General features: G+C 51.4%; 1 protein-coding gene across 1 annotated transcript in view; it reads left to right on the plus strand.

Moving 5' to 3' along the window:
* The first annotated feature begins 1,550 nt into the window (after positions 1-1,550).
* Positions 1,551-18,929, plus strand: part of CANT1 (calcium activated nucleotidase 1) — a 69,941-nt gene continuing 52,562 nt past the window's right edge. Inside the window, exon 1 of the mRNA XM_063960717.1 lies at positions 1,551-1,679. The gene's annotated coding sequence lies outside the window, so the exon portion shown is untranslated. The remainder of the gene's footprint in view (positions 1,680-18,929) is intronic.

Here is an 18,929-nt window from a genome sequence, read left to right on the forward strand (position 1 = left end):
CTTACCTACATCCCACGCCGATCACGTCCACTTGTCCAGTAGAATCCAATAGGGGTACATCTAAAAATAAAAATGATACTTACAAACTTCAATCCACAGGAGAGAGAGAGAGAGAGAGAGAGACTAACCTGCTGCTGCTGCTAGGGAGACCACACACTGCAGGGCCACGACGGGAGGACGGAGCCGGCGGAGGAGGGGGAGAGCCGCACACCGCCGCTCCTGGCAGCGGAGGAGGACGGGGCGCACACTACAGACGCCAATAACCGCCGGGACAATTAACACACACACACACAATTAACACACACGCACACTGTCCCCCCCCCACACACACACACACACACAATTAACACACATGCACACTGTCCCACACACACACACAATTAACACACACGCACGCACACTGTCCCACACACACAAATAACACACACGCACACACACTGTCCCACACACACACAATTAACACACACTCACACTGTCCCACACACACACACAATTAACACAACCACACAATTAACACACATTCACACTGTCACACACACACAATTAACACAACCACACAATTAACACACATTCAGTGTCCCACACACACAAACAATTAACACACTCACTGTCCCACACACACATTCACACTGTCCCACACACACACAATTAACACACATTCACACTGTCCCACACACACACAATTAACACACATTCACACTGTCCCACACACACACAATTAACACACTCACACTGTCACACACTCACACAATTAACACACACTCACACACAATAAACACACACACACTGTCCCGCACTCCCCTCTCCCGACAGAAAAAAAATATAAACATAATTGTAAATCCCGCTCACCTGTTAAGGCCACGCACGCGCGCGCGTACCTCCGAGGTCGCGGTCGCACGCACCTCCGAGGTCGTGGTCGCGCGCACGCGCGATCGCGTACAGTACAATGTGCAGGGAGGAGGGGGGGGGGAGATCAGGGGAGGCTCCTGGCTGCCGCTGCCTGTCCAGTGTGACAGGCACAGTAGCCGGGGAGACAGGGAGAGCGCCGCAGGTAGCGCCGGCGGAATCCCTGTCGCATGGGGTGAGCGGGCCGTGCCGGTGGCGCCCCCTCTGTTGGGGCTTCCACGGCGCCCAGGGCACGTGCCCTGCTCGCCCCGTGCTAGATACGCCTCTGCAGGTGAATCTGGTAATTTGAGTAAGCTGCTGTATCAGCTGGATGGCACCAGCCAGGTGGTAAAACACGGAGTGGATACTGAATGGAATCAGCCAGGTAATGAAACACAGAGTGGGTGCTGAATGGAATCAGCCAGGTACTAAAGTCACGGAGTGGGTGCTGGATGGAACCAGCCAGGTGATGAAACACAGAGTGGATGATGTGAGATGCTAGTGAGCGTAGAAACAGAATAGCTGATAGATGATTACCGGTGGTAGTGGATACTGCTGGTAAGATAGGATCCGCTGGATCAGCTCCGGTGTTTTGTAGAAGCTGAAAATGAAATCTGTTTGAAAGCTGGCTGCTGGAAGCAGGTAGTAGATAGCTGGAAACTGGACAGCCACGGAGGACTGTAAAGTCAGGCTGCACCGCAGGATGGAAAGCAGGTGCGGGTCTCTTTGTGGATGCTGGAGACAGGAACTGGAACCTGGAGAAACAAGCCACAGGAGAGAGAGACTGGAACAAGGTATGACATTCAAAGCACTTGTAAGAGGCACGGGGGTGGGGCCCTGGAGAACAAAATTCGGATCGCTCACTTACCAGGCCTACGTACCTCACGCCTCCCGTCCTCCACCTTCAGTCCGTCGAGGTAGCTCAGACGATACTGGCACACGTTCAGACACGGAGAAGAACTTCCTGGGTCACCTGAAACGAATGGGGGGGGGGGGGGGGGGCACACTACACTGGAGTGGCCTACACTGGGCTCAGTGAAGGGTCATCATTGGCACTTGTGGCCTCAGACTGGGTGCCCCCGTAGTGGTGCGGAGCACCAGGGGCGACCCTGAACGAAAACGCCCAAAGGGGAAGTGGGGGAGGGGCAACATACACCACGAACACACACGAAACACCTTTATGCTCACCAGCTATATACTGGCCCTTCTTCTTTGCTCCTGTAAGAGAACACACAACACAGCCCACGGGACGTGGCGCTGCTTACGCTTTATGACGGAGAGACACTTATACAAAGGTTATAGCACAACACCGTAATACTGTTTCAACCTTGTGGTACTCACCAACGCGTACTTCCGACAGCCTACCTTTCATGGGGGCCTGGCTGTGGGGAAAACTGAGAACTCATCACACATGCGGCGTAGCGCCAACTTACGCGAACCTGCGGCGTAGCGCCGACTTCAGCAACCGGCGGCGTAACGCCGACTTCAGCAACCTGCGGCCTATCGCCGACTTCAGCAACCTGCGGCCTAGTGCCGACTTCAGCAACCTGCGGCCTAGTGCCGACTTCAGCAACCTGCGGCCTAGTGCCGACTTCAGCAACCTGCGGCCTATCGCCGACTTCAGCAACCTGCGGCCTAGTGCCGACTTCAGATACACACAATTGTGTTGGGCTTCCTTGCCCTGGAGGCCCCCTACCTATGGCTGCCTATCTGGAGGGTAATGGGGCCTTGCGCCCTCTGTTGCTCAGGCCTAGTGCCTGTTTTGCCCCACGGGCCTAGTGCCCGCCTACTGGTGCCACAGGCCGGTGGCCTGACTATCCCCTCGGGCCTAATGCCCGCTCAACTGTGCCGCGGGCCAGGAGGGCCCGTCCAGAAATGCCCACGGGCCGGGAGGGCCCGACTTTATGCCCACAGGCCGGAAGGGCCTGACTATGCCCACGGGTCTAATGCCCGATCCCTGGTGGTCTAGGGGGGGGGGGGGGGCACCTGCACTTACCCGTCCAAAGGGCCACGGCTGGACCAAGCCTGGTCCGGCCACGCCCACCGCGGTGTCTTCGCCGGAGGCGGGATGGCTCCCACCACCTCCGGGCTTCCTGGAGACTTCACCTGGGCAGCGGTGGCCGGTGCAAGCTCTTTTGCGTTGCACACCGCTGGCCCAGGGCTTCCGACGACTTCACCCGGCGGGCGGCGGCGTGTAGCAGCTCTTTTGCACGTGCCGCCGCCCTCCAGGACTTCTGGCGCCGTCGTCTCGGTTCCGTCTTCGGGAGCTCTTCGCTGCTCCCTCCCAGCCGACAACTCTGAGCCCTCGCGCCCGGCGCTGGCTAATACAAGCCAGTGCCGGGGGGCGGGGCTATGACGCGGCGAGCCGGGATTGGCTCGCCGCCGCCACTCCCGATTGGCTGCCAGTTCACGAGCCGTGATTGGCTCGCGGCTGGCGCCAAATTAAAAATGCCGGGCGGCGATTGGCGGGGTCTGCGTCCCGGGGGATGCAGGCCCGCCGCCATCACCCGCGTGGAGCGGCGGTGGGTATGCACCGCCGCCCCCACGCCCGCTGCCGAACTCTGCACTCAGCGGGGCAGGTGGAGACCGGACCAGATCCGGTCCCCAGCACCGCCCGAAGCCCGCGCTACCTCCGGCCACATGGGACGGCGCCGGGCCGTCCCAGGTGAGGAGGGACGCGCACGCTAGTAGCAGGGCCAGTGACCGCACGAGTACACTGGCCCTTGCTACACACTGACCTCTATCTGGCCTAGACACAGGATACTTATACCTGCTGCTATGCAGGCATTGGCTAGGCAATTATGCATATTCCAGAGATGGTGGATTGGAGGAATTGGAGCATGTGATCAAATCCAACATGGCTGCGCCCATGCTGGAACCTGGAGGGAAAACTGGTTTGAAATGTAATGTGTAAACATAGTGATTATGGCGGCGCCAGCCGCGGAGGACAGGAGACGCCAGATGACAGTTATATGCTGAGACACGTGGAGGACAGCGGAGGCCGCGGCAGGCATAATAAACCACTCTGAGAACCTGCAGCAATATCACAGGAACGGCGGCGGAGGACGGGAGACGCCATGTTGGATTCAAACATGGCGCCGCTGTGGTAGTGTCTCAGAACGACAGGAGGGATGCACAGAGTGCTGACACAGATGAGATCCGGACTTGGAACGCTGGGCCAGTCTCAGAAGACACCTGAACGGCAGGTAATGGCGTCCAGATACCCGGATCGTGACATAATCCTGTTGGTATATCAAGTCTCCAGGTGTCTCTCACCAGGGGTGTATCTACCCATTGGCCAGGATGACACTCGCCAGGGGCGCCAGGCAAGGAGGGAACGCCGCCTGGCAGTGCCACCCGTGGCCAAAGGGTAGAAAAGTAGTACTGTCAGACTGTACCTGGTCAGAGTCTGTTACTGCCGCTGCGGCCCCGGTGTCCGTCAGCACCACACTGCACTAGTGATCACACTCAAAATAAACTACAGCTCCCAGCAGCCCTTGTTGCTGGGAGCTCCCGGCAGCAAGGGCTGCTGGGAACTGTAGTTTATTTTGAGTCTGATTACAAATGCGGTGCTGCTGGACACTAGTCTGATCACTAGTACAGTGCGGTGCTGACGGACACCGGGGGCGCGGCGGCAGTAACAGACTCTCACTAGGTGCACAGCAATTGTTACATAGCACAGTGCTATAGATCTATTTGTTGTTGAAGGTAATAAAAAGTGGCAGTGTTTGGGAGAAGGGACTGTATTACCTGGAAAACTACACGATACAAGGCCAGGTTCACGGAAATGTATATCAGTTAATTGTATAATTGATCATTTTATCTTGGAAGTGATGGCACCCTGATGTTTTTTCTAACAGGAAGCACTTCTACCATCCAACTAATGGTGTTTGGTTATTGGCTGGGTCCATTTGAGGCTCATCTCACAGCATCGCATTAGCATTTCATTCGGGATGCAGTCAAGATGCCGGTGTTTGGCATCCCGGCGGTCGGAAAGCTGATGCCAGCATCCCGAAACTGATGCTGGCATCCCTACATAGATATGCCAAAATCCGGATCGAGTTGGTGCCAAAGCCTTCACTGGCAAGCCACGTGGCAGGGTTAGGGTTAGGCTGTGAGGGTGGGAGCAGTGGCGGAACTCTGGGAGGCAACGGAGTCGGCTGCCGCCGGGCTCCTGGCCTAAAGGGGGCACCTCACCTCCTTTGTCTCCAGTTCCGTGCCTGTAAGCCCCTCCACCCAGTGAGTGTGGCTGCACTACTATGATTGCAGAACACCTACAAGAGAAGGTGCTGCTGCGGGAGACACACGTGTGAGGCGGCATACGCGCAAGCAGGGAGAGGGTGTTTTGAGTACCTACACACACTCCCCTCCGCCCGCCTGCCGCCGCCCGCCGATCCGTTAATCTACTGCAGGGGGAGCCGAAGCGGCAGCGCGCAGTGACAGGACCTCAGTGCCGGGAAGCCGCCGCCTGGCAGAGTGTTGCTCCCAGGTGCGCAGCTGCACCGCGTCCCCCCCCCCCCCCTCACTACCCGGGACACGGGGTTGCGGTCACTCTCCTGCACCAAGAACCACTACGGCGGAAATAGCGTCTCCCTGTCGGGACCGGGAGGGCTCTGTGACGGGAACCGCTGCTCCCGCACCACAGGTAAGACGGCGCCCACATTGTGTATGGCACATGCAGAGGTGCCGTTATTTGCTAGGGGAAGGGGGGGTATGGGTGGGTAAGTGTGTATATGGAGCGGTGGGGTCTACAATATATGACTGCACAGGCCAATGTTTGCTGGGGGGGCTATAATTATTGCAGCAGCCTATATTTTCTGCGGTGCATATGTATGTGGGGGACATATGCATGTGTGGTGTGTGTGTGTGTGTGTGTGTGTGTGTGTGTGTGTGTGTGTGTACTGTATATATACTGCATACATAATCACACACATAAAAATCCTGCGTTTGCCCCTGCGAGGAGGTGGTGTGATTAGAAGAGGCGGGACCGCGCTCGCCTCGGATTCCACTCACTACTGTATTTGCGCTCTGCCTCTGGTAATTGGGGAGAGAAGAGCCTTCTTTCTCTAGGGGAGAGGAGAAGTCGAAGGAGGTGAGGAATGAGGTGTCACTAAAGATTATAATAATTGCAATGTGATATACCGTATGTATATGTATACACAGTATATGTATGTATGCATGCATATACATATACACATTAATCACCAATGAACCCCTTTCTGCCTCATCCCATCCTCTTCACTCTGGCCTGCCCCCCGCCTCCACTGCTCTGACCTCCGTTGCTCCATCTGCCCCCCTTTGCTCAGACCTTCTGCCCAATTGGATCTCTCCCAGCACCCCCCAGCAGTGTGCGTCAGCCCATGCATACGCAGATAGGATTCTGGGTCATTTACCCAGAAGTCCTATCATCGTAAAGAAAAGCTCTTACCACTACCCTTTGGAATTTTCTTCAAGCCAGGGGCAAACGCAGGATTTAGTGAGGGGGGTTTCCATGTGGGGGTGTGTGTATGCATGTACAGTATGTATGTATGTATGTATGTATGTATGTGTGCACGTACGTGTGTGTGTGTGTGTGTGTATATATATATATATATATGTGTGTGTGTGTGTGTGTGTGTGTGTGTGTGTGTATATATATATATATATATATATATATATATATATATATATATATATATATCTAATGACAAAAAGTAGGCACTCACTGTAGATGTTGCTTAATACCGAGGTGCCCTCCTTATATGTAATAGGTGGCATGCCCCCCCCCCTTCCCATGCAGTAGAAACCAGGCGGCACTCAGCGGTCTCTGTGAGTAAATCAATGTATTACAGTACAAAAGGCATAGTGTACCGACGTTTCAACGCCACATAAAGCGTTTTTTTTTCCTTCAAGCCTACAGTAAAGCACCTTGAAAAAAACGCCCATTGAAACATCGGTACACTATGCCTTTTGTACTTTTATACATTGATTTACTCACAAAGACTACTAAGTACCACCTGGTTTCCACTGCACGGAGGGGTGCATGCCAGTCTCCACCCAGGGAACTACTGCACTAGGGACGTGCTGTATTGCACCATATACACACAGAGTGACACACAAACACATATACACAAACACACACCCAAACATACATACACAAACAATCACATACATACACACATACATAAATTACTACAAATACAAACATACACACAGTTACAGTATGTGATTACCCTTCCACCAGGCGCTAGCAGCACTGTGAGGACGGAGGGAACTTGCGCAGCTAGCAGCTCCCCCTTCACCCCTCCGGACTGTTTATAGTAGAGAGCTATGGTAGCTCTCTGCTGCCGCTGCAGTGCGGTCGCGATCACGGCTTTTACCTGAGATGGAGACAGCTGTGTCTCCATCTCAAGAACAGAAGATTCAACTCATCGGGGGGGGGGGGGGGGGGGGGGGTTCCAGGTACTTGGCACTACAACCCCTGAGGAAGTCCCACAAAAGCTGATAAAGGGACGAAACACGTTGGGCCAGCTTCCACTACCTCTCCAACGGCATCTTACAACAGATAAGCTTGTTATAACTTTTTAAATTGTACTATGCACTGACAAGGAGTACCTTACATGAGCAGCATCCTAAAAAGGAGTGAGTCATTATAATATTTTTAAACTTTATCACTCGGGTGTGATTCTGATTACGTATATTAGAAATCACAATTCAATATAGTGGTTTTTGAGACACTATAGGCACACAGCACTTTGTTATATTGGCACTAATAAGTCACTGGTCACTTTATAATACTAAGAGCATTTTTGCTGACACATATCTTCCCTTTCCACATATAACTGTACCTAAACCACTCGCTGAGGGTGTCTGTACATGAAGTAAGAGGACAAGGGAAGACGACCATATAAAGATACCACCACAGGCATATCTTGATCATATCTCTGGTACGCATATATATTATTTACTGCACACTGAAGGAATTTTCCACACCAGAGCACTGAAGGCGCAGAGACTTTATCCCTATTGAACATACATACACAAACAATCACATACATACACACATACATAAATTACTACAAATACAAACATACACACAGTTACAGTATGTGATTACCCTTCCACCAGGCGCTAGCAGCACTGTGAGGACGGAGGGAACTTGCGCAGCCAGCAGCTCCCCCTTCACCCCTCCGGACTGTTTATAGTAGAGAGCTATGGTAGCTCTCTGCTGCCGCTGCAGTGCGGTCGCGATCACGGCTTTTACCTGAGATGGAGACAGCTGTGTCTCCATCTCAAGAACAGAAGATTCAACTCATCGGGGGGGGGGGTTCCAGGTACTTGGAAACCCCCCCTGCGTGCGCCACTGCAAGCATACGCCGTTATGCTCTCGAAGAATGGCGGTACATATATATAGTTAGCAAGATCACTATTGGCGCTCCCCACCCCTATAATGCACTGTATGCATTAAAAATATACTGAATTATCCAGCCTCCTGAGTGCCACCTTTAACCTTCTCTCTCTCTCTCTATATATATATATATATATATACAGTATATATTTGTCTAAATATAGGGGTGGGGGGGACCAATATTTATCTTGCCTCCGGGCGTCTGGGACGAACTTACGCCACTGGGTGGGAGGGTTAGGCTGCGAGGGCGGGAGGGTTAGATTTAGGCTGCGAGGGTGGGAGGGTTAGAGTTAGGCTGCAGGGAGGGAGATTAGGAAGGGTGGGTTGGGGTTAGGCACCACTGAAGAGGCTGGGGGGTGGGTTAGGGTTAGGCTGTGGGAAAGGTGGGTTAGGGTTAGGGGGAAGGGATGGTGTAGCGTGAATATGAGAGACTACTGTGCGGTGTAATGTGAATAAGGGATATTACTGTGTGGCATAATTTGGATTGGAAGTACTATTGTGACCACACCCTTCACCCAGAAGACCATGCCCCATATTCAATACTCACACCTTATTTCAAATGTGTGTAGGGGGTGTGTGTGTGTGAGTGGGCAGCCCCTTACTTTGCCAGGGGTGCTCAGACCCCTAGATACACCCCTGTCTCTCACTCTCTCTCTTCTCTTCTCAACATCTCTCTCTCTGCTCCATGTCTCTATCTCTCTCTGCCCCAGGTGTCTCTGGCTTTCTCTCTGCCCCAGGTGTCTCTCTCTCTCTCTGCCCCAGGTGTCTCTGGTGGAAACCATTGAACACATGGGGGCTGGCCCTTAAGGGCCGTACTGACGGGGAGATTTCCCCAGAAATGTGTGCTGAGCAGTCTAGCACAGACCGCTCAGCACACATCTCTCCCCCCGCTCAGCACAACGCGATGTGCTGAGCAAGGGAGGGACGGACATGGGGGGGCGCTCATTTCACCCAGCGATGAAATGACCGACCTGCTAGATTGTGCCTGCATGCAGGCCAATCTAGCATCGGCGATAGTGACGCGGGGGACCGCGCATCGCTGTTGCCGGCACCCCTTCACACACAGCGATGTTCTAAGCCATGGGTCTTCATCCTGTGGCCCTCCAGCTGCTGTGAAACTACACATCCCAGCATGCCCTGCCACAGTTTTGCTATTAAGGTATGCTAAAACTGAGGCAGGGCATGCTGGGATGTGTAGTTCCACAGCAGCTGGAGGGTCGCAGGTTGAAGACCCATGTTCTAAGCAATCTAGTCAGATTGCTTAAAAATTAGCTGAACATCGCTCCATGTGTACCCCCTTAAGGCCACTGAACATCTTCATTACAAAAGAAAAATACATGCAATTGGCCGGTGGTTGATGGCAGGCAGGGGGGCCCCCGAGAAATAACGTATCCCCCCTCCCCCCCCCCCCCACCCCTTAATCTGGCTCTTCTGCAGCGACACACAATAGGCCCTTCATGAATTTCAGCTCCAGGCCCATGTGGACATTAATCTGGCACTGCCTGTGGCATTGCAGTCAGACAATCTATTCATTGAGCTATCTGCCCTTGTATAAAAAGGTAGATAATTCTAAACTAGAGAATTGTAACTATTTGAAGCTTACCTTATATTTTGTGAAAAATGTATCAGCATTGCAGCTGAGCGGATCTATGTAGTGTGTGGCTGCAGAGATTGGATGTTTGGCTGCAAACTACATAGATCTGCTTAACTGCAATGCTGATTATTTTTTTTACAAAGTATCAGTAGCTTCATATAGTGTTCATAGTTTTTATGCAGGATCAAATAGATCAATGAGTAGGGTGTTTGATTAGAATTCAACAGGTTATAGGTTTGAATCCTGGTATGGCAGTATATTAAAATGTGTTATTTAATAAAGGGTATTGTAACTGAATAACAACGTGCTCTCAAATTAAGTGCATGAATGTGGTATAAAGAGGGTTTGTGTCCATTCTCTTGCATTGGTCTATAAATGTATATTATAGCGAGAGAGAGAGCACAATTGAAGGTACGGCACTCTGGGAGCATGATAAATACACAAGACACATGCTTCGTCTAGTGTGTATGGACTTTTATTTTAAATATTTGATAACATTGTAAGGTTTCATTGCCTAGCACTGTTGACTTTTCTCTATTTAACTATTCTCATTGTTTAGGAGCATTTTGAAAACAATTCCTTCTAAGCATAATAAAGCTGGGCATACACTATACAATTGTTACAAACCTGCAGCGGCCGCGGCGGCCGCGCTTGTCCCTACGGGTGGTCTGGTCTGCCCGGCGCCTCGTTCCCCCTGGCGGTCTCCGGATTCAGTGGCGGGTCGGCGCTGCTCCCCGGCGGCTTCCCGGAAGCAGGGACGCCGCCATCGCAAGTGAGGGCAAGCAGGCGGAGCAGGTCTGACGTCACCTGCCTGCTCCGTCAATCAGGCTGGGGCGGGGAGTTTAAAAGCGGATACCAGGCAGAGATCCGGTGCCTGAGTATCTTCGTTTCTCCTTCGGAAGCTGTGATTCCAGAGCTCCCTCGTCCTGTGCCTCCAAGCATTCTGTGCCTCCAAGCATCCCGTGCCTCCAAGCACCTCCGTGCCTCCAAGCATCCTGTGCCTCCAAGCACCTCCGTGCCTCCAAGCACCTCCGTGCCTCCAAGCACCTCCGTGCCTCCAAGCACCCCGTGCCTCCAAGCACCTCGTGCCTCCAAGCACCTCCGTGCCTCCAAGCACCTCCGTGCCTCCAAGCACCTCCGTGCCTCCAAGTACCTCCGTGCCTCCAAGTACCCTCGTGCCTTCAAGCACCTCCGTGCCTCCAAGCACCTCGTGCCTCCAAGCACCTCCGTGCCTCCAAGCACCTCCGTGCCTCCAAGCACCTCCGTGCCTCCAAGCACCTCGTGCCTCCAAGCATCTCCGTACCTCCAGGGGCCTCCTAGCACGCCCTGTACTCCCAGCACCTCAGAACCCCAATACCGCGGAGCCTCCGACATCACGGTACCTCTAATATCTCAGTACCCCAGCCTTCAGTATTTCTACGAGTCTTGTCTTACAGGAGACCGTCAAGAACTCCTCTGTGCCTCCCGCCTGCCGACGTAGTCCTGCATGAGGAAGACCTACATCCGGCCATCCCTACTGCGACCCAGTGGCGGTTCCTCTTCCCGGTCATCGGAAGAAGCCCCGAGTCCACAACACTCCCAAACCAGGTCAGTGAGAGTATACTCAGGCCTAATGGACTCGGGGATTCGGAACACGGACTCGAGTGCCATCCAGAACCTGGCTTCCCGAGTACAAAGTCAGGAGGCGGCGCAAGGCCAGGTGATGCAGTACCTCCAGCAGTTGTCCGGACGTCTGGATCAGATCCAGGCGTCTCTGGCCTCAGTAATTCCGGCTCCTGCTCCAGTGGTCGCACCAGTTGTCGTTGCCAGTAATGTTCAACCATCGGCTGGTATCACTCCACGTCTTCAGTTGCCTACTCCGTCCCGCTATAATGGGAATCCCAAAAATTGCCGCGGTTTCTTGAACCAATGCGAGGTACATTTCGAGCTACTTGCACACAACTTTCCTACAGACCGGTCCAAGGTAGCATATATCATTTCTTTATTGGAAGGTTCTGCTTTGGATTGGGTGTCTCCACTATGGGAACGGTCCGATCCCATGGTTTCCAACTATACCAACTTCATCTCGTCCTTTCGAAGGATTTTCGACGAACCCGGCAGAATGACCACGGCTTCTTCCGATTTGCTCCATGTTCGGCAAGGCGCCCGTTCCGTGGGCCAGTATGTGGTTCATTTCCAGACCATTGCTTCCGAACTACGCTGGAATAATGACGCCCTGAGAGCTGCCTTCTGGAACGGTCTTTCCGACCGGCTGAAAGATGAGCTGGTTACTAGAGATCTGCCGGATCCATTAGAAGATTTGATTTCTCTGTGCGTCAAGGTGGATCTTCGGATGCAAGAGCGTGGAAGAGAACGTAGCCATTCAGATCGTCCCAGGCTCCGGAATCCTACTCCTAGGCCGGTGGCCTCACCTAGCTCAGATGAGCCCATGCAAATTAACCGCTCCCGACTGTCTCCAGAAGAACGACAGCGTCGTCGTGAGGGTAAACTCTGCCTTTACTGTGGAGCCGCAGATCATTTTCTTAAATCTTGTAAAGTCCGTCCGGGAAACGGGCAGTCCTAGCTTGTTCCGGAGGAGTCAAGCTGGGAGTTGCGACAAAAGCTTCTCCAACTTCGGACTGTTTGCTTCCAGTAACTCTAGTCTCCAACTCAGTCTCCAAGTCTTGTGAAGCCCTATTGGACTCCGGAGCTGCGGGGAACTTCGTTTCTTCCATCTGTGCCCAAAGTTTGGGTTTGAAGTTACGGCCTATCGAGCGGCCAATCTCACTGACGGCTATCAATGGGACTAGAATTGCCAAAGGTCTTATAAGGTGGCGCACGGGGCCAGTTAAGCTGCAGGTCGGGGCTCTACATCAGGAAGATTTGGAACTCTTGGTAATCCCAGAAATGTCCCATGATCTGGTTCTTGGAATACCTTGGCTCAAAAGTCATAATCCCCACATCGACTGGAAGTCGTCACAAATTCTGTCCTGGAGTTCCTTTTGTCACACTAATTGTCTTACTCCTGTCTGTCCGCTCCGTGTCACTTCCAAGACGGATGAAGAGCACATTCCGGAGGCATATCAAGGGTACAAGGACGTGTTTTCGGAACAAGCTGCGGACCTATTACCACCTCACAGGCCTTGGGACTGCTCTATTGACCTTGTCCCAGGGAAGACGCCACCCCGTGGTCGCACATATCCTCTGTCTCTTCCTGAGACCCAAGCCATGTCGGAGTATATTAAGTCCAATCTGCTCAAAGGATTCATTCGCCCCTCTTCCTCCCCTGCTGGTGCAGGCTTCTTTTTTGTGAAGAAAAAAGACGGAGGGTTGAGACCATGCATCGACTACCGCGGCCTAAATGACATTACTATTAAGAATAAGTACCCTTTGCCACTAATCACAGAGTTATTTGATAGGGTTCGTGGGGCCCGCATTTTTTCCAAACTCGACTTGAGAGGAGCTTATAATCTTATACGCATCCGAGAGGGGGATGAATGGAAGACTGCCTTTAATACCCGAGATGGGCATTACGAATACTTGGTGATGCCATTTGGTCTTAGTAATGCTCCCGCGGTTTTCCAGGGATTCGTCAATGAAATCTTTCGTGATATGCTGTATCAGAGCGTTGTGGTATATTTGGACGACATATTGATTTTTTCCAAGAATCTTGTCGAACACAGGTTACAAGTCAAAGAAGTACTACACCGTTTACGAGAGAATCATCTCTACGCCAAGCTCTCCAAGTGTACCTTTGAAGTAACATCTATTCCGTTCCTCGGTTATGTCATCTCGGGGACGGAGCTTCGCATGGATCCGGAAAAGTTATCTGCCATTCGTGACTGGACTCAACCTCTTTCCCTGAAAGCAATACAAAGATTCCTGGGCTTTGCGAACTACTACAGGAAATTCATTAAGGGTTTCTCCACCATTGTTGCGCCCATTACTGCCCTGACGAGGAAGGGTTCCAATCCTAGTCTGTGGTCCCCGGAAGCCATTTTAGCTTTTTCTCGTTTAAAATTAGCCTTCATGACGGCTCCAGTTCTCAAACAACCAGATTTCGATGAACCCTTCTTCTTAGAAGTTGATGCGTCTTCAGTCGGAGTTGGGGCTGTTCTCTCCCAGTATTCCTCTGATAAGAAACTACATCCGTGTGGCTTCCATTCTCGTAAGTTCTCTCCGGCCGAACGGAACTACACTATTGGAGACCAGGAACTCTTGGCAATCAAGTCTGCCTTGGAAGAATGGAGATATCTTCTGGAAGGGGCTAAACACGTGTTTACTATCTACACAGATCACAAGAATTTGCTGTACATCAAATCCGCACAGTGCTTGAATCCTCGCCAGGCAAGATGGGCACTTTTCTTTTCCCGATTCTCGTTCATTATCAAGTACCGGGCCGGGAGTCTCAATATTAAAGCAGATGCACTTTCTCGTTCACAAGTTTCCTCTGACGAGGATGAACCTCCGGAGCGGGGTTTAATTCTGAATCCAGTTTCTGTCTCTGTTGCTTTAACTACTCCAGCTCCTCCTCCTGGAAGAATGTCCGTACCAGCTAGATTCCGCTCAAGGATACTACTGTGGGTCCATAACTCCAAGTTTTCCGGTCATCCCGGCGCTCAGAAGATGTACAAGTTTCTGCAAAGATCTTACTGGTGGAACACCATGAGGAAGGATGTACAAGATTGCGTTAATTCCTGTCCCCAATGTACACAACACAAATCTCCTCGTTTGCCTCCTGCAGGGTTACTTCGTCCTCTGCCTATCCCTGTGAGACCCTGGACTCACATTTCCATGGACTTCGTCACTGACCTGCCCTGTTCCAAAGGTTTCAACACCGTTTGGGTTATCGTTGACCGTTTTTCGAAGATGGCACACTTCGTGCCCTTGACTGGTCTTCCAACAGCACCGAAACTGGCACTACTGTTTATCCGAGAACATTTTCGTTTGCATGGGTTGCCACAAGAGATTGTTTCTGACCGAGGAGTACAGTTCACCGCCAGGTTTTGGAAAGCCCTTTGTTCGACTCTGCAAATCAAACTTAAGTTTTCGTCTGCTTATCATCCCCAAACAAATGGACAAACGGAACGTGTCAATCAGGATCTAGAGACTTTTCTTCGTCTGTACCTCTCTCCTTCACAGGACAATTGGGTGGAGTTGCTGCCTTGGGCGGAGTTTGCCCACAACCATTTGTTTCATTCTTCCACTGGGGAATCACCATTTTTCGTCAATTACGGGTTCCATCCCCGTGTTCCGGAATTTCCAAGCCTTCCGTTAGTAGAGGTTCCTGCTGTAGTATCCACTCTACGACACTTTGGACAAATTTGGAGGAAGGTTCATGCCAATCTTAAGCAGGTTTCGGCTCGGTACAAGTTCTTCGCAGATAAGAAACGGCGAGCTGCACCTCAATATAAAGTTGGGGACAGGGTATGGCTGTCCACACGGAACCTCCGGCTGAAGGTGCCTACCATGAAATTCGCTCCAAGGTTCATCGGGCCCTACCCTGTGCTAAAAGTCTTAAATCCTGTGGTCTGTAAACTGGGTTTGCCTGCCCATCTTCGAGTACCTAACGCCTTTCATGTTTCTCTACTCCGTCCCCTCGTTCTGAATCGGTTCCACTCAGCACTCCCTAGGTCAACGTCAGTAGTGGCAGAAGCCGGAGCAGAGTTTGAAATCAAAGCTATTCTTGACTCCCGTTATCTTCATAAAAAATTACAGTACTTGGTGGACTGGAAGGGTTACGGTCCTGAGGAAAGAAGTTGGATTGGAGCTACTGAAGTAATGGCTCCTCGTCTGATTCGGATCTTCCACTCCAAACATCCGACTAAGCCCGGGAAGTGTCCAGGGGCCACTCCTGGAGGAGGGGGTACTGTTACAAACCTGCAGCGGCCGCGGCGGCCGCGCTTGTCCCTACGGGTGGTCTGGTCTGCCCGGCGCCTCGTTCCCCCTGGCGGTCTCCGGATTCAGTGGCGGGTCGGCGCTGCTCCCCGGCGGCTTCCCGGAAGCAGGGACGCCGCCATCGCAAGTGAGGGCAAGCAGGCGGAGCAGGTCTGACGTCACCTGCCTGCTCCGTCAATCAGGCTGGGGCGGGGAGTTTAAAAGCGGATACCAGGCAGAGATCCGGTGCCTGAGTATCTTCGTTTCTCCTTCGGAAGCTGTGATTCCAGAGCTCCCTCGTCCTGTGCCTCCAAGCATCCTGTGCCTCCAAGCATCCCGTGCCTCCAAGCACCTCCGTGCCTCCAAGCATCCTGTGCCTCCAAGCACCTCCGTGCCTCCAAGCACCTCCGTGCCTCCAAGCACCTCCGTGCCTCCAAGCACCCCGTGCCTCCAAGCACCTCGTGCCTCCAAGCACCTCCGTGCCTCCAAGCACCTCCGTGCCTCCAAGCACCTCCGTGCCTCCAAGCACCTCGTGCCTCCAAGCACCTCCGTGCCTCCAAGTACCTCCGTGCCTCCAAGTACCCTCGTGCCTTCAAGCACCTCCGTGCCTCCAAGCACCTCGTGCCTCCAAGCACCTCCGTGCCTCCAAGCACCTCCGTGCCTCCAAGCACCTCCGTGCCTCCAAGCACCTCGTGCCTCCAAGCATCTCCGTACCTCCAGGGGCCTCCTAGCACGCCCTGTACTCCCAGCACCTCAGAACCCCAATACCGCGGAGCCTCCGACATCACGGTACCTCTAATATCTCAGTACCCCAGCCTTCAGTATTTCTACGAGTCTTGTCTTACAGGAGACCGTCAAGAACTCCTCTGTGCCTCCCGCCTGCCGACGTAGTCCTGCATGAGGAAGACCTACATCCGGCCATCCCTACTGCGACCCAGTGGCGGTTCCTCTTCCCGGTCATCGGAAGAAGCCCCGAGTCCACAACACTCCCAAACCAGGTCAGTGAGAACAATTATCTGGCAGATTATCTGCCAGATCTTGCTGGTTGGAATGAACATCTGGTAATGGATGAGAGCAAATGACAGTGTTACTTCCAAACACTGGAAAATGGATAAAAACTGTTGTTCACACAAATTGGTTAAATCAGTGAAGTTTGAAGTACAGGTTTTGTCCTTTCACAAAATAAACAGACCTCTCATTGTTTTTCAACATGCCTATTGTCTTTATCAAAAAGGCATTCTTCTACAATCTTTCTGTCTATTGCTATCAAATGTATATTTTAACTTTAAACTAACGTGATTTCTTAATTGAACATCTCTTGAATTTGGTCACTTGGGGGCCCATGTATCACGGATCGCATATTGAATGCGATCTGGGTGGGCTCTTACCACCCAGGATCACATTGCAATATACGATCCCTCTGGGTGGATGTATCACCCAGCACCTGCTCAGAGCCTGTCCCTGCGAGGTCCTCTGTGGGCTGCCAGGGGTCCTGCGTATACGTGGTCACATGTGGCGCGATGCACTGAGGCCATTTCCGGTGGGGGTTTCGGGGACCCCAGATGGAACTTCTTTACACAAACTTAGCTTATAGGATATCAAAAGATTCAATCAAAAGATTTCCGTAGCTGCTGGGAACAATATCGGGAATGCTTCAGATTGGCGATATTGATACAACGGGCAGCAACGCATCCCCCATAGAAAACTATTTGGGATGTGGCTGCGGGTGGAAATAAGGGGATCGTAGCAGGTATTGGCGATACCTGCTGCAATCCTTGCAAGGACTCTTATTATTTGCGGCTAACCCCGAAAACAGGTGTTTTTGGGGACATAGCAGCAAATATTAGTTGATAAATGGGCCCCTTGGTCTACTCTCTCTGTTTCATGCATACTCTGTCATACCCTTATTGTGTTAGTTTAAGGTATGTTAGGGACCCATCTGTTGGGGTTCCTCTTGACATGGTGGATAGGCACGCATTTTGGGGGGAACGTGCTAAGAACCTCAATTTTACGCTCTGTTAATAGTTTTGACTATCAGTATTATTAGTGCTTAGAGTGTGCATCTTATTTTCTTTTTCCTGCATGGCACTAAAAATCCCAGCACAGTAGCACCTCTTATGTTTAAAATTCCTTCTGCCTGGTGCTAGTACCTTCCCCATCTGCCCTTAGGTGATTTTAATCAGCACAGATCGAATGGGCACTAATATAGTAAGTCATTGATAAATTGACATACTGTGTTAGAATTCGAGATGTTAAAGACCCATCTAATGAGATTCACCTTGGCGTGGTGAATGGGTATGATTTTTTGTCCACATGTGCTAAGAACCTAATTTATACTCCATGTTAATTTCAGAGCCATAATATTTTTATTATTATTATTATTATTAACCTTTATTTATATGGAGCCACAGGGGATCCGCATCGCCCGATTACAGAGTATATAAACAAATAAGCAAAGCAAGAAAATGGTGACATCAGCAGACAACACTGAAATAAGTGTCAGAGTGGCACAAAACCGACGGATTTGGTGCCGTCATAGGAAGGATCAAGTAGAAGAAAGCTAAAGTAAGAGAACATAAGAGGGCACTGCTCATGAGAGCTTACAATCTAAAGGAGAGGGGCAGATAGCTTTGACTATCTGTATTCTTAGTGCTGAGAGTGTGCACCTGCATTTCCTTTTTCCTACATGCCTGAATTGTGCTCAGAGGCTATTTCATTCATAGCCTCTGCCATGCACTAGTGCAGGGGTAAGGGAACTTTTTTACCTTTTACCCCAAAATATAGTTAGATACGCCGACGTTACCCCCTTAATTTGAAAGGAAGGACATCATATATTATTGTGCATATATACTGGTTATCACTGTTTATATGGCATTTCTGAGATACTGTGTATGTATATATATATATATATATATATATATATATAAATTATTATTATTTTCGCCAATTATTTTTTGGCAATGAATGGGTTAATTAACACTTTCTCCCCAAAACACCGGAATGAATGTAAGAAAGATGGATTGGGGGGGAAACACATGACTTTTAGGAGACAGATGGTCACATCCTCACCTCAGTAATGTCAGTGGGAATTTCCCACTGTTATGTGGGCCGCTGTCTGATCCTGCGGAACTCCGTCAGCGGTCAGCCACAGAACACTTAAAATTCTGTGTGTGGGTTGGCGGGCCGCGGGTGGGAGGACAGGACAGT

The sequence above is a fragment of the Pseudophryne corroboree genome, chromosome 3, assembly GCF_028390025.1.
Source record: "Pseudophryne corroboree isolate aPseCor3 chromosome 3, aPseCor3.hap2, whole genome shotgun sequence".
Lineage (NCBI taxonomy): Eukaryota > Metazoa > Chordata > Amphibia > Anura > Myobatrachidae > Pseudophryne > Pseudophryne corroboree.